An 11,745-nucleotide genomic window follows, 5' to 3' on the forward strand; every position below is an offset into this window, starting at 1 on the left:
GTTCTGGCTAAGAAATAAATTAAGGGCCAACACTCAAATACAAGCAAAGTTTATTTAGAAAGTCACAGAGGTAGAAGAAATAAGCCATGGGAGAAGTGAAACTACTGGGTTGTGTGGCTCAGGAAACACATTACAGGGGCAAAAGTAAGGCTTTTGGAACATAGGAGAAAGAATGCAAGGATATAAGCATCTAGGGGAAGAAGAGGGGAAAATGCTGGGTGTGCTTCAGGGGGAGTGTTTTCTGGGAAAAGAAGGGGGTGAGGAAAGACATGGGCACTAAGTGCGGGGATGGGGGAGGAGAGAGGAGAGAGAGCCTCACTGGGTCCTTTGTCTTAAAGGTTTTTATCTGGAGGTCTCAGAGGAGGCTCTCAATGGAATATGTAACAGCTTTGCAAGGGTGTCTCCTCAAAGTCATGGTCTCCACTGATTGGTTGATGCTGGGGAAGGGAGTCATTGGTCATTGCAGCTGGTCCCAATGTAAGCTGTGGGATCACCCTGCCTGGCCTTGCTGCTCTTCTGGGCCTGGAGCTGAAACATAACTGAGGCCTAGATTTTATCTCTAGCTTGACCAAAACTCTCCGTGGTCAACAGACCTGAGGCTTTATTTCCAAGATTATTTGATGGGAGCCAAAACCTCCTTGTCCTGAGGGCTTAATGCTTACGGGAGTGGTCATGAAAGAGTTTGTACAGGGGTCCCATGAGGCTATTATTCCCTGGCTCCTATTTCCTCCACACAGAGGGCCTAGCACATGACTTGTGATTTTCCAGGAGAGAGAAGGTCAGGGGAAGATCTAGAACAGCATGACCAGTGATATGAAATGTCAGGGCATCTAAACCACATGGTCAGTGATATGATAGGAAAAGAAAGGTCACCCTGGGGGCAAGATCTCAAAATTGCTGTTGCTAGATATACAGGGCTTCCCACTTGGGCAGCCTCCCCTGCCTGGCTGTTTGTTCCTATTCTGCTCAAGTCTGTCCAACAGCCTACTACAGCTCTAGTCCTTCCAAACATTTAATATTTTAGAAGTAAACCCAACTTGCTTTCTGATTATTTTCTTGTAATGGTCTTGCCTGAGGCAGTAGTTAGAGTTGGGCCACAGTGTTTTATTGTAATGCAAAAGAAAAGTAAACTGATTTGCCCAAAGTCATTAATTGCCACTATAAGAACAGAAAACAAAATTGGAACTCTCACATAGTTTTGTAAGAACTGAGGAAAAACATCTAGTTTTTTATACTGTTAACTGAATGAACAATTTCTATAATTTGGTTGTGAAGCTGTAAAAAGTGTGACAATACTTCCTGATGGGTAACTGAGTTTTTTACTTTTTATGTGATGTTTTCCAGGCAAATTTTGGCATGCCAACCAGTGTAGTGTACTGGAAAGAACACAAGAGGCTGGAACAAGTAATTAGAAGACAAGTTACAATCTCAGCTACAATGCTTAGTAGCTCTTCTAGTTGCTACTGTTACAGAACATATTATCTCATCATTTAGTGACTTAAAACAACAAAAATCATTGTATTATTATCACTCCCAGTTCTGGGAGTTGATTAGGCTCTCATTTGAAATATCTCATATAGTTGATGTCAGACAGTAGTTAAGGATGAAGTTCTCTCAAATGTCCTTCCCTCACCTGTCTGTTGATCAATGCTAGCTACAAAAGGCCTTTTCACAAGTCTTGAGTTTCCTCACAGCTTGGTAACTGAGTTCCAAATTTCAGTAAGGAAGAATATTATTTTTTAATATCTAACTTCCAAAATTGCTAAGCTTCAATTTCACTATAGCCAAGAACCTTTCTAGAATTGGGGGAGAAAATATAGATTTCTGAAATTCTTAATAAGAAGACCATCAATAGCACTGTGAGAAAAGAGCATGAGGACTTTGTTATAGTCATCTCAGAAAATACAAATGCCAAACTATGTTATTTTTTATCAAGTGTCTGAATCCATTATTTCATTTAAAAATAAACAAATTTTTAAAAATTTTTATTGTATTTTTTCATTACCATTAATTCCCCTTATACCTACCACCCACCATTGCAATCACCACCCTGTTTTCCATGTCCATGAGTCCTTTTCCCTTTTCGCTCAATTCCTCCACCCTTATCCACCCCTTAGCTGTCATTCTGCTCTCTATGAGTCTGTCTCTGTTTTGCTTTTTAGTTCATTTTGTTCATTATATTTCACATGTGCGTGAAATCATATGGTATTTGTCTTTTTATGACTGGTTCATTTCACTTAGCATAATATTCTCCAGGTCTGTCTATTCTGTCACAAAGGGAAAAAATTTTTTCTTCTTTTTTATGGCTGGGTAGTATTCCATTGTGTAAATGTCCCATAATTGTTTTATCCACTCATCTACTGATGACAACGGGATACTTCTATATCTTGGTGATTGGTAATAATGCTGCAATGAACATAAGCGTGATTATGTTCTTTTGAGTTAGTGTTTTGGGTTCCTTTGGATATATTTCCAGAAGTAGAAGCACTGGATCAAAAAGCAGGTTCACTTTTAATTTTTTGAAGTATCTCCATACTGCTTTCCACAGTGGCTGCACCAATCTGCATTCCCACCAACAGTGCAAAAGACTTTCCCTTTCTTCACACTCTCTCCACCACTTGTTATTTGTTGATTTATTAATGATAGCCATTCTGACAGGTGTGAGATGATATTTTATTATGGTTTTAATTTGCATTTCTCTGATGATTACTGATGGTGAGCATCTTTTCCTGTGTCTATTGGCCTTGACTATCTCTGTATGTCCTCATTAGAGAAGTGTCCATTCAAGTGCTTTGCCCATTTTTTAATTGGATTGTTTGTTTTTCTGCTGTTGAGTTTTGTAAGTTACTTATAAATGTTGGATATTAACCCCTTATCAGATGCCCCTTATCAGATATTTTGGTGGATATGTTCTCCCATTCTATGCATTTTTTATTTTTTGATATTTTCCTTTAGTGTACAAAAACTTTTAAGTTTCATGTCCTCTTATTTGTTTATTTTTCTTTTATTTCCTTTGCCTGGAGAGATATATCTGATAAAATATTGCTACAAGCAATATATCTGAGATTTTGCTGCCTGTTTTATTCTAGGATCTTTATCATTTTGGGTCTAACATTTAACTCTTTAATCCATTTTAAATTTGTCCTTGTGTGTGGTGTAAGAAAGTGGTCTAGTTTCATTCTTATGCACCTATCTGTCCAATTTTTCCAACGCCATTTATTGAGTAAACTATCTTTAACCTATTGTATGTGTTTCCTTTCTTTGTCAAATATTAATTGGCTATAAAAGTGTGGGTTTATTTCTGGGCTCTATATTCTGTACCATTGATCTATGTGTCTGTTTTTATGCCAATACTGTGCAGTTTTGATTACTATGGCCTTATAGTATAGTTTGATATTAGGGAGCGTGATTCCCACAACTTTGTTCTTCTTTCTCAGGATTGCTGTTGCTATGTGGAGCCTTTTGTTGTTCCAGATAAATTTTTGAAATATTTGTCCTAGTTTTGTGAAATATATCATTAGAATCTTGATAGTTATTGCATTGAATCTATAGATTGCTTTGGGTAGTATGGACATTTTAATGATGTTAATTCTTCCTATCTATGAACATGGTATGTGCTTCCACTTATTTGTATCTTCTTTAATTTCTTTCTTCAGTGTCTTATAATTTTCCTAGTACAGGTCTTTTATATCCTTGGTTAGGTTTATTCCTAGATATTTTATTCTTTTTGAAGCAATTGTGAATGGGATTGTTTTCTTAATTTCCGTTTCTGTTAATTCATTATTAACATATAAAAATGCAACTGATTTCTGAATATTAAAATGAAACTGCTTTATGACCCAGTGATTCCACTTCTGGGGATTTATCCAAAGAAACCTTCAGTACTATTTCAAAAACATATAAGTACCCCTATGTTCATTACAGTGTTATTTACAATTGCCAAGATGTGGAAGCAGCCCAAGTGTCCATCAGTAGATGAGTGGATAGAACAATTATGAGACATGTACACAATGGAATACTACTCAGCCATAAAAAAGAAAATGTTACCCTTTGTGACAGCATGGATGGACCTGGAGAATATTATGCTAAGTGAAATAAGCCAGTCAGAAATACCATATGATTTCACTCAAATGTGGAATCTAATGAACAAACTGAATTAACAAGCAAAATAGAGACATACTCATAGATAGAGAACAGGCTGTCATCTCTGGGGCAGGGGGTTAGGGAGAGGAGGGATCAAGCAAAAATGAAAAAGGATTCATGGACCTGGACAACAGTGCAGAGATTGCAGCAGTGGTGGGGGCGGGGGGAGGAATAAGATAGATTAATGATAATTGAAAAATACAATTAAAAAATAAAAATAAAACCAGAAATTGACTTTAAAAAAGTTTTGTAATCACTCTGTGCTTTCATTCTTCCATCTATAAAACAAAAATATTAACTGCTTCACTGATTTCACATTGGGGTTATGAAAGTCAGATATTAGGATATGTAAAAAAAAATGTAGTACATTTTCAAACATTGTATAAATAAATGTTGTTATTAGGATATAAAGAATCTCTATAACTTATGTGACAAAGAAAAAGTGGATAGATTCGGATCTTAGAGTCCAACTATTTCTGTCTAGAGTTTTTACTTTCTATCTTGGCAATAAATTGCCTATATGGGATATGCAATGGAATTAACTCAATATTAAAACAAAAAGAAGCTTCATAAAGTTGATTTCAAAAATTCCTTATTCTTTACAAATTTTAAAATAGTCATAAGAATGAAAATACTTATGAAAATGACCCGGTATACTGTACAATTATCAATATATGGGGAACTTTTAATTTTTTAATAAAATACTTGTTAATATTGCATAAAACTTTTCTATACTTCAGCTTTGTCAATAAAATTAAAATACTCATATTTTGCTATAAATATTGTGTTAAATAATCAACTGGATTACATTTAAAACAATACCGACATGAGCAGTAAATAATAGTCTGGTGTAGAAATAAAGTTGGAATTTGATTCTGATCAAGCCACATAAAAAGTTGGAATTTGATTCTGATCAAGCCAAATAAAAAGCATCAAATAATGACCAAATTCTTCCCCCAGGATATCCCACTTGTTTAAGCATATAAGGGGTCTTATATTTATTTGGCATTTTTGTGCCTTTGGATTCTGATGATAGTCCTATTTAATCATGGCTTTCACTAAAAATGTTTTTTCATGATTCAAACACAGAAAAATGTGATGGATGCTATTTAACTTAGAAACTGAGAGGGTAGGACCCTGTGTTTGTATGGGTTTACCTGATGTAGAAAAATAAACTGGTCTATATTTTAGTAGTGCATTGCTATTATTTTAGTGAACAGTGATATAAGAAAAGAATTAACAATTTTCAAAATAAAAATTCAACCAATTATGATTTAAAAAATAATTCTGAGCTATAAAGCAATTCTTTTTTAAATTATGCCTAAATTAGTAAACATAATTCATTCTAAGATAAGAAAATTGATTGACCAAATGCCAACTGAAATTTATACAAGCAATACTAATTTTAGAGATTTTAAGGAATATAAGTAGTAGGGCAGAGTGTGAAGGCAGCAATTTTCATAGTCATCTCAAAATATCACCTCTCACCAACAATGATTAATTTAAGAAATGTTTACTGGGCACAATAGTTCTATGTGCATGGCACTCTCTTAGATCTAAGAAAACCAGCCAGAAGAATGTAGTTGGTTACTGAAATAGTCCAGGAGAAGTCTAAAAACCTAAATTTGTGGCATGATGGTAGAGGAGAGAAACCAGATAAAAGAAATGCAGTCTACAGTGTTCTGTAATCAACAAACTATCAGAAATTATACAGAGGAAAGTCCACTGGGCCTTAGGTTTATAACTTCTGGCCTAGGCAAATAACAGATAATGTTGTCATTCACTGAAAGTGAATTAAAAATGGAACAATTCTTTTAGGTGAAGGGGGTTAAAAATAAGGTAAATTTTTAATTAGGATAAGGTAAATTTTTAATCTTTCAGGGTATCCAGGTGGAGACAAAAATTTCAAACAAGTTAAGATGAAGGATGCATTTTGCCAAGAGTTGAGGGGTTTGGAAGTTTGTTGAGCATGAAATAGGACTGACAGAATACATTGTGAAATATAAAGGGATCATCAATTGCAAATGAGTCAGTGACAGAACAAACGCAAAAGAAAAATCTTAAATTCAGAACATGGGCAGAACGGATAGATGGAAAGGCTTATCAAGGTTCCTGCAAATTTGTTTAAGATAAAAATAAGTGACAGACTCCACAGATTGGGGTGCAATGATACCTACTTGAAGTTCACTCCTTGATATGGCTAATGGAGCCAGGAAGTGATACCCTTTTACTGCCAGAAACTACCCTTAACAAAATTAAAATTTGGTTTAGCCCAACTTGAAAAATAAATATGATTTGGAAGTAGATTATGTATTTGATTCCTGGAATCAACAACAGGTAGTGGACAGATTTTTAATTAATAAGGCAAAACATGCTGTGTTTTGTTTTGTTTTCATTTAAGACACGGAATACTTTATTCAAACCTGTCAGAGATAAGGGCAGGTTGGGTCTGTAACAAAGTGTCCTGTCTTAAAGCATAGGCCAGTAGTTATATATGAGAGTATTTACTGCTGTATACAAATTAAGTTATCAGATTACAACTTTTCAATCTTTAAACGAGAATAGCCTTCCCTGTAAAACCAGCACTGTTGTGAGATTCTAACTTTAGTATTCCTTTCCTTTCTCATCCTCTGCTTCAACAGAATCTACACCAACCTCCTCATAATCTTTCTCAAGGGCAGCTGTGTCCTCGTGGGCCCCAGAAAACTCTCCTTCTTCCATGCCTTCACCTGCATACCAGTGTAGTACTTGGCATACATCAGGTCACGCTTGTGGTCCAGGCAAGCCCAGAGCTCAGCAACAGCTGCAGCGTTGCTCAGCATGCACACAGCTTGCTGTACTTTGGCCAGTTCTCCACCAAGTTACCACAGTGGGAGGCTGGTAATTAATGCCAACTTTGAAGCCAGTGGGGCACCAGTCCACAAACTGGGTGTACACTTGATTTTGATGATGGCAATAGCAGCATTGACATCTATGGGAACATCACCACTGTACAGTAGATAGCCAGTCATGTATTTACCATGGCAAGGGTCACATTTCACCATCTAGTTGGCTGGCTAAAAGTACATATTGTGTGATCTCTGCTACTGAAAGGTGTTCATGGTAGGCTTTTTCAGCAGAGATGATGGGGTGTATGTGGCCAGAGGGAAGTGGATGCAGGGATAGGGTACGGGGTTGATCTAGAATTTGGTCAGATCAACATTCAGGGCTCCATCAAATCTAAAGGAAACAGTGATGGAGGGCACAATTTGACCTATCAACTTATTTGTGTAAGTATAAATTGGGTACTTAAAATCGAGGTTTTCATGACCTGTCAATCATTAAGACACAGTCAGTGTGCTCCAGGGGGATGTGGCTGGTGAGGATGGAGTTATAGGGCTCAACTACAGCTGCGGAAACTTGGGGGTGTTGGGTAAATGGAAAACTCCAGCTTGGATTTCTTGCCAAAATAGACAGAGATGTTCCATCAGCAGGGAGGTGAACCCAGAACCAGTTCTCCCACCAAAGTTGTGGAAACCCAGAAGTCCTAAGGACCTGTGCCCTGCTCAGCCAGCTTCTGAATTCTGTCCAAGACAAGATCAATGATCTCCTCGCCAATGGTGTAGTGTCTGTGCGCATACTTTTTGGTAGCATCTTCTTGCCTGTGATGAGCAGTTCAGGGTGACAGAGCTGGCAATAGGCATGAGTGGGAACTTCATCAATGACCCTTGGTTCCAAGTCTACAAACAGCGCCCTAAGCACATGCTTGCCAGTGCCACTCTCACTGATGAAGTTATTGAAGGAGTCATGTTTCCCCCATCAATGGTTTTTTTCACTTGGCATCTGGCCGTCGGGCTGGATGCCATGTTCCAGACAGGAGAGTCCCTAGCTGGCTTTTCCGGTCTGGACACCCGCCTGGCCAACAGGGATGGAGATGCGCTCATGCATGGTTGCTGCTTTACGGCTGCCAAGTGGATGACAGAGAGGAAAAGGAGAAGTTGTTGCTTCTTACAGCAGGGCTCTTAGGCGGTTGATGTAAGAGAACCTTTGAAAACATGGTATTTTTTTAATTCATTGGGATTTTAAGGGAAGTTGGCAATAGAGCATCTGAGCCACAAAAAGATCACTAGTGAGCAACCAACATGAAATTTATTTTCCATGTTTAAAGATATAGCAGGAGTTGGTATGTGTTATAATGAGTGGTTAAACATACCAGTACTTGCTTTACTTTTGTTAAATTTGTTAAGTAATAATAGTTGCGCTCATTTCAGATTTTTTTCACGATTGATTTTTTCCCCTAAAATTAAAAGAAAAATTTTCCTAAAATTTCCTAAAATATAGAATTATTTCAGGGAGATTATAAAAAATTGAGCTTTATGTAAAATTTTGTCTGTGTTCATTCAGTAGAGCTATTATACTCTTCTAATTCAAGATTTTTTTCATTACTAATACACAGTCACCACCTTAAGATTGAGAACTGCATGTGAACCATAAGATCTACAAGCATTACAACTTAGAATATTTACTGGCTCCTACAGAGTTGCATATAACTTGTTTGAAGTTCCTAACTGGAAAATGTTAAGAATGTTTTGGAATCTCAATCATTACAGCAGGTCAAGTCAAAAGGCAACTGTCTTCTTTTTTTTTTTCTTTAAACAACTATCCATCATTTTTTATTCAGGTGAAAATTTTAAAAGCTAAGCAAAATACAGAGTATATGCACTGGAAAACTATCAACATTTTTATGCTACAGTGCAATGCTTTATAAGATGTTATTAATTTTGGAATGGGTTACACTATCATGAGATTTGGGGAATATTCTGATGTCATTCTATAAAGAAAAAATTTACTTGCATAGTAGCTAATTTATTTTTACAACAGTAAATAACACTCTTCTAAGATACCAAATAAAACTAAAAGGCAACACAAACCAAGATTCTAAAAACATAAGCAGACTGGTTTCAAATTCAGTTTCTACCACTCATTAACATGTAACTTTGGTCAGGCTATTAAACTCATAAAACCTCAGTTATTTTTATATTTAAAAATGGTAAAAATAATAATACCTACCACACTCTACCTATGTGAGGGTTTTATTAAACAGGGCTTATAAAGTACACATTACTTTTTAATAAATAATTTCAGCTTTTCTTGGAAAATGAATACAATAGGGCAGGGGTGAGAAGTAGGGGCACAACTAAATTGTGGAGAGCACTTTAAATACTATGTAAAATTATTTCTTTTCTCCTAGACAATATGGTCTAATTTATAACACTACTCTATTAGCTGACTCATGACTAGAGAATTTTGTTATTAATTATAAAGATCTATTCAAATCACCCCTGTGAGAAATATTCTTTTCTACATGTTTCGGTTTTTTACACATTTTCCCCATAGAGGAGGAAAACTTTCCCCTTCTTCCCTTAGTTTCTTTTGGCTGGTCTAATAATTAAATTTATCTAACAGATTAACAGGATAAAAACAAATTTAATTTTGTACTTACAGGAACTCATAGAAATATGAAACCTAAAGAAGTGACCAAAGCAGGCAGCCTTTATATCTTTTAGACCAAAAAAAATTGTAAAGAATTAACTAAAAAAACAGAGTTTGGGCTTTAGGTAGCTAATTAGTGAACCAGTTAGAAAGTTTGTTTACACAGCCTTGTTGGCCCTGGATTTTCCATCTCTGGCGATAAGGGTGTCTTCTATTCTTTTGGTGGAGGGAAAGTACCTTCACATGGAGATTGATTTCCTGTTTTCATGGGGACAAAGGAGGGTCAGGGTGTCCTTCCTACACCTCCTGTTTCTTAAGTAACTATAATTCATGTAATTAATATGCCAAAGTAGATTCTGGGGTGGCATATTCAGCTCTCCTTCACCCCTTATTTTCATGTAGTAAACATTGTACTTTATTAGTATGTAATTAATTTTATTCCAAGAAAAGAAATAGATCTGATACCAGAACATGAAGATGATATCACCTATCAAAGAATGAGTATTACCTTGACAACAATTCCACTATTGGATGATCATTTATTCCTGGTGACACTAGAAATGTAATGCCACCAACAGCCACCAGTTAAATGAAAAGATTAGGAGAGCACATGTTCAACAAATAGATTTACTCTAGAAAGGTACAAATGACTTCTCATTTGATTTTACATTTTCTCCATAGATCATTGCTTTATTGATTCAAAAAGGTACATTAATTTAAAAAAATAACTAAACAAAATTTCTCCCACTTACATATTAGCAGTCAAAAAAAGTTGTTTTAACCATGAAAAGATCTTAAGTTTATATAGATTCAAGGTAGTGATAAAGCTTTAAGGTAAATGTATCAATGTTAAATGTGAGGATACTGAGCCAGCCGGAAGGAGTCTGATCAGTCAGCAAATGCTGGAAGTAAAAGGAAAGTCGTTATTAAAACACTGACTATCTATTCATTGTCCAGCTTTTTTGATTTCTAAAACTAGCTATAGAACATATAATGGGAAATCCCCACAGAGAATGAGGTGTGAAGGTTGTGCCATAACAAATGGAGGAAAGACCAGAGCGGTGTAGGCAGAATTGTGTTGTCCCCCTGCCCAGATCCATATCTTTAAGTCCTACTCTCCTGTACCTCAGAACATAACTATATTTAGAGACAAAGTCTTCCAAGAGGTAATTAAGTAAAATGAAGGCTTTAGGGTGGGTCCTAATTCATTATGATCAGTGTCTTCATAAGAAGAAATTGCTTTTCTTCAGGCAGCTGCAAAAATGACCACGCAATCTGGTGGAGCGTGCCTTGAAAAGCAGCCCACTATCTTTCAAAATAAGAAGAGAAACTGGCAAAGAGAAGCTACCATGATACTATAACAACGTCAGTCTGGGTTTTGAGATGCCCAAGGAGACCATTGAGGGCACTGACATTGACAAGAAATGACCCTTTACCAGTTTTGTCCCCATCTGCGGGCACATTTTGTCTGGTGTGGTGACCAAGATGAAAAGGCAGAGGACCATTATCATCCCTCAAGACTACTTTCACTACATCCGAAAGTACAGCTGTTTCAAGAAGCACCACAAGAACCTGTCAGTTCACTTGTCCACTTGTCCCCTTATTCAGAGATGTCCAGGTCAGTGACATTGTCGTAGTGGGGAAGTGCCAGTCCCTGAACAAGAGCATGTGCCTCAACATGCTCAAGGTCTCCAAGGCTGCCAGCACCAAGAAGCATTTCCAGGAGTTCTGAGACTAGACACTTGCCCACTCCCCCAAACAAAATAAAGCTATTTTCTTAGTCAAAAAAACAAGAAGGAGAAGGAGAAGGAGAAGGAAAAGAAGGAGAATGAGTAGGAGAAGAAGAAGAAGAAGAAGAAGAAGAGGAGGGGGAGGGGGAGGGGGAGGGGAAGGGGAAGGGTAGAAAGAAATTACGTATGGACGTGTATATCCACAAATGAAAGACCATGAAAAAACAGAAAAAGAACATGTCCATCTGCAAAGTGAGGAGAGAGAATTTAGAAAAAAATCAACCCTACAGATATAAAACACCTTAATCTCAGACTTCTAGCCTCCAGATCTGTGAGAAAATAAATCTTTAAGGTACCCAGTTTTTGAGACATTGCTATAACAACCCTATCAAGCTAATAT

At 36.6% G+C, this 11,745-nt stretch overlaps 1 pseudogene; it reads left to right on the forward strand.

Moving 5' to 3' along the window:
- Nucleotides 1-10,877: 10,877 nt before the first annotated feature.
- Nucleotides 10,878-11,347, forward strand: LOC129075739 (40S ribosomal protein S11-like; annotated as a pseudogene).
- Nucleotides 11,348-11,745: the final 398 nt, after the last annotated feature.

This window comes from Pteronotus mesoamericanus, unplaced genomic scaffold (genome assembly GCF_021234165.1).
Source record: "Pteronotus mesoamericanus isolate MK-2021 breed Mesoamerican mustached bat unplaced genomic scaffold, CSHL_Meso_final contig_56, whole genome shotgun sequence".
Taxonomy (NCBI): domain Eukaryota; kingdom Metazoa; phylum Chordata; class Mammalia; order Chiroptera; family Mormoopidae; genus Pteronotus; species Pteronotus mesoamericanus.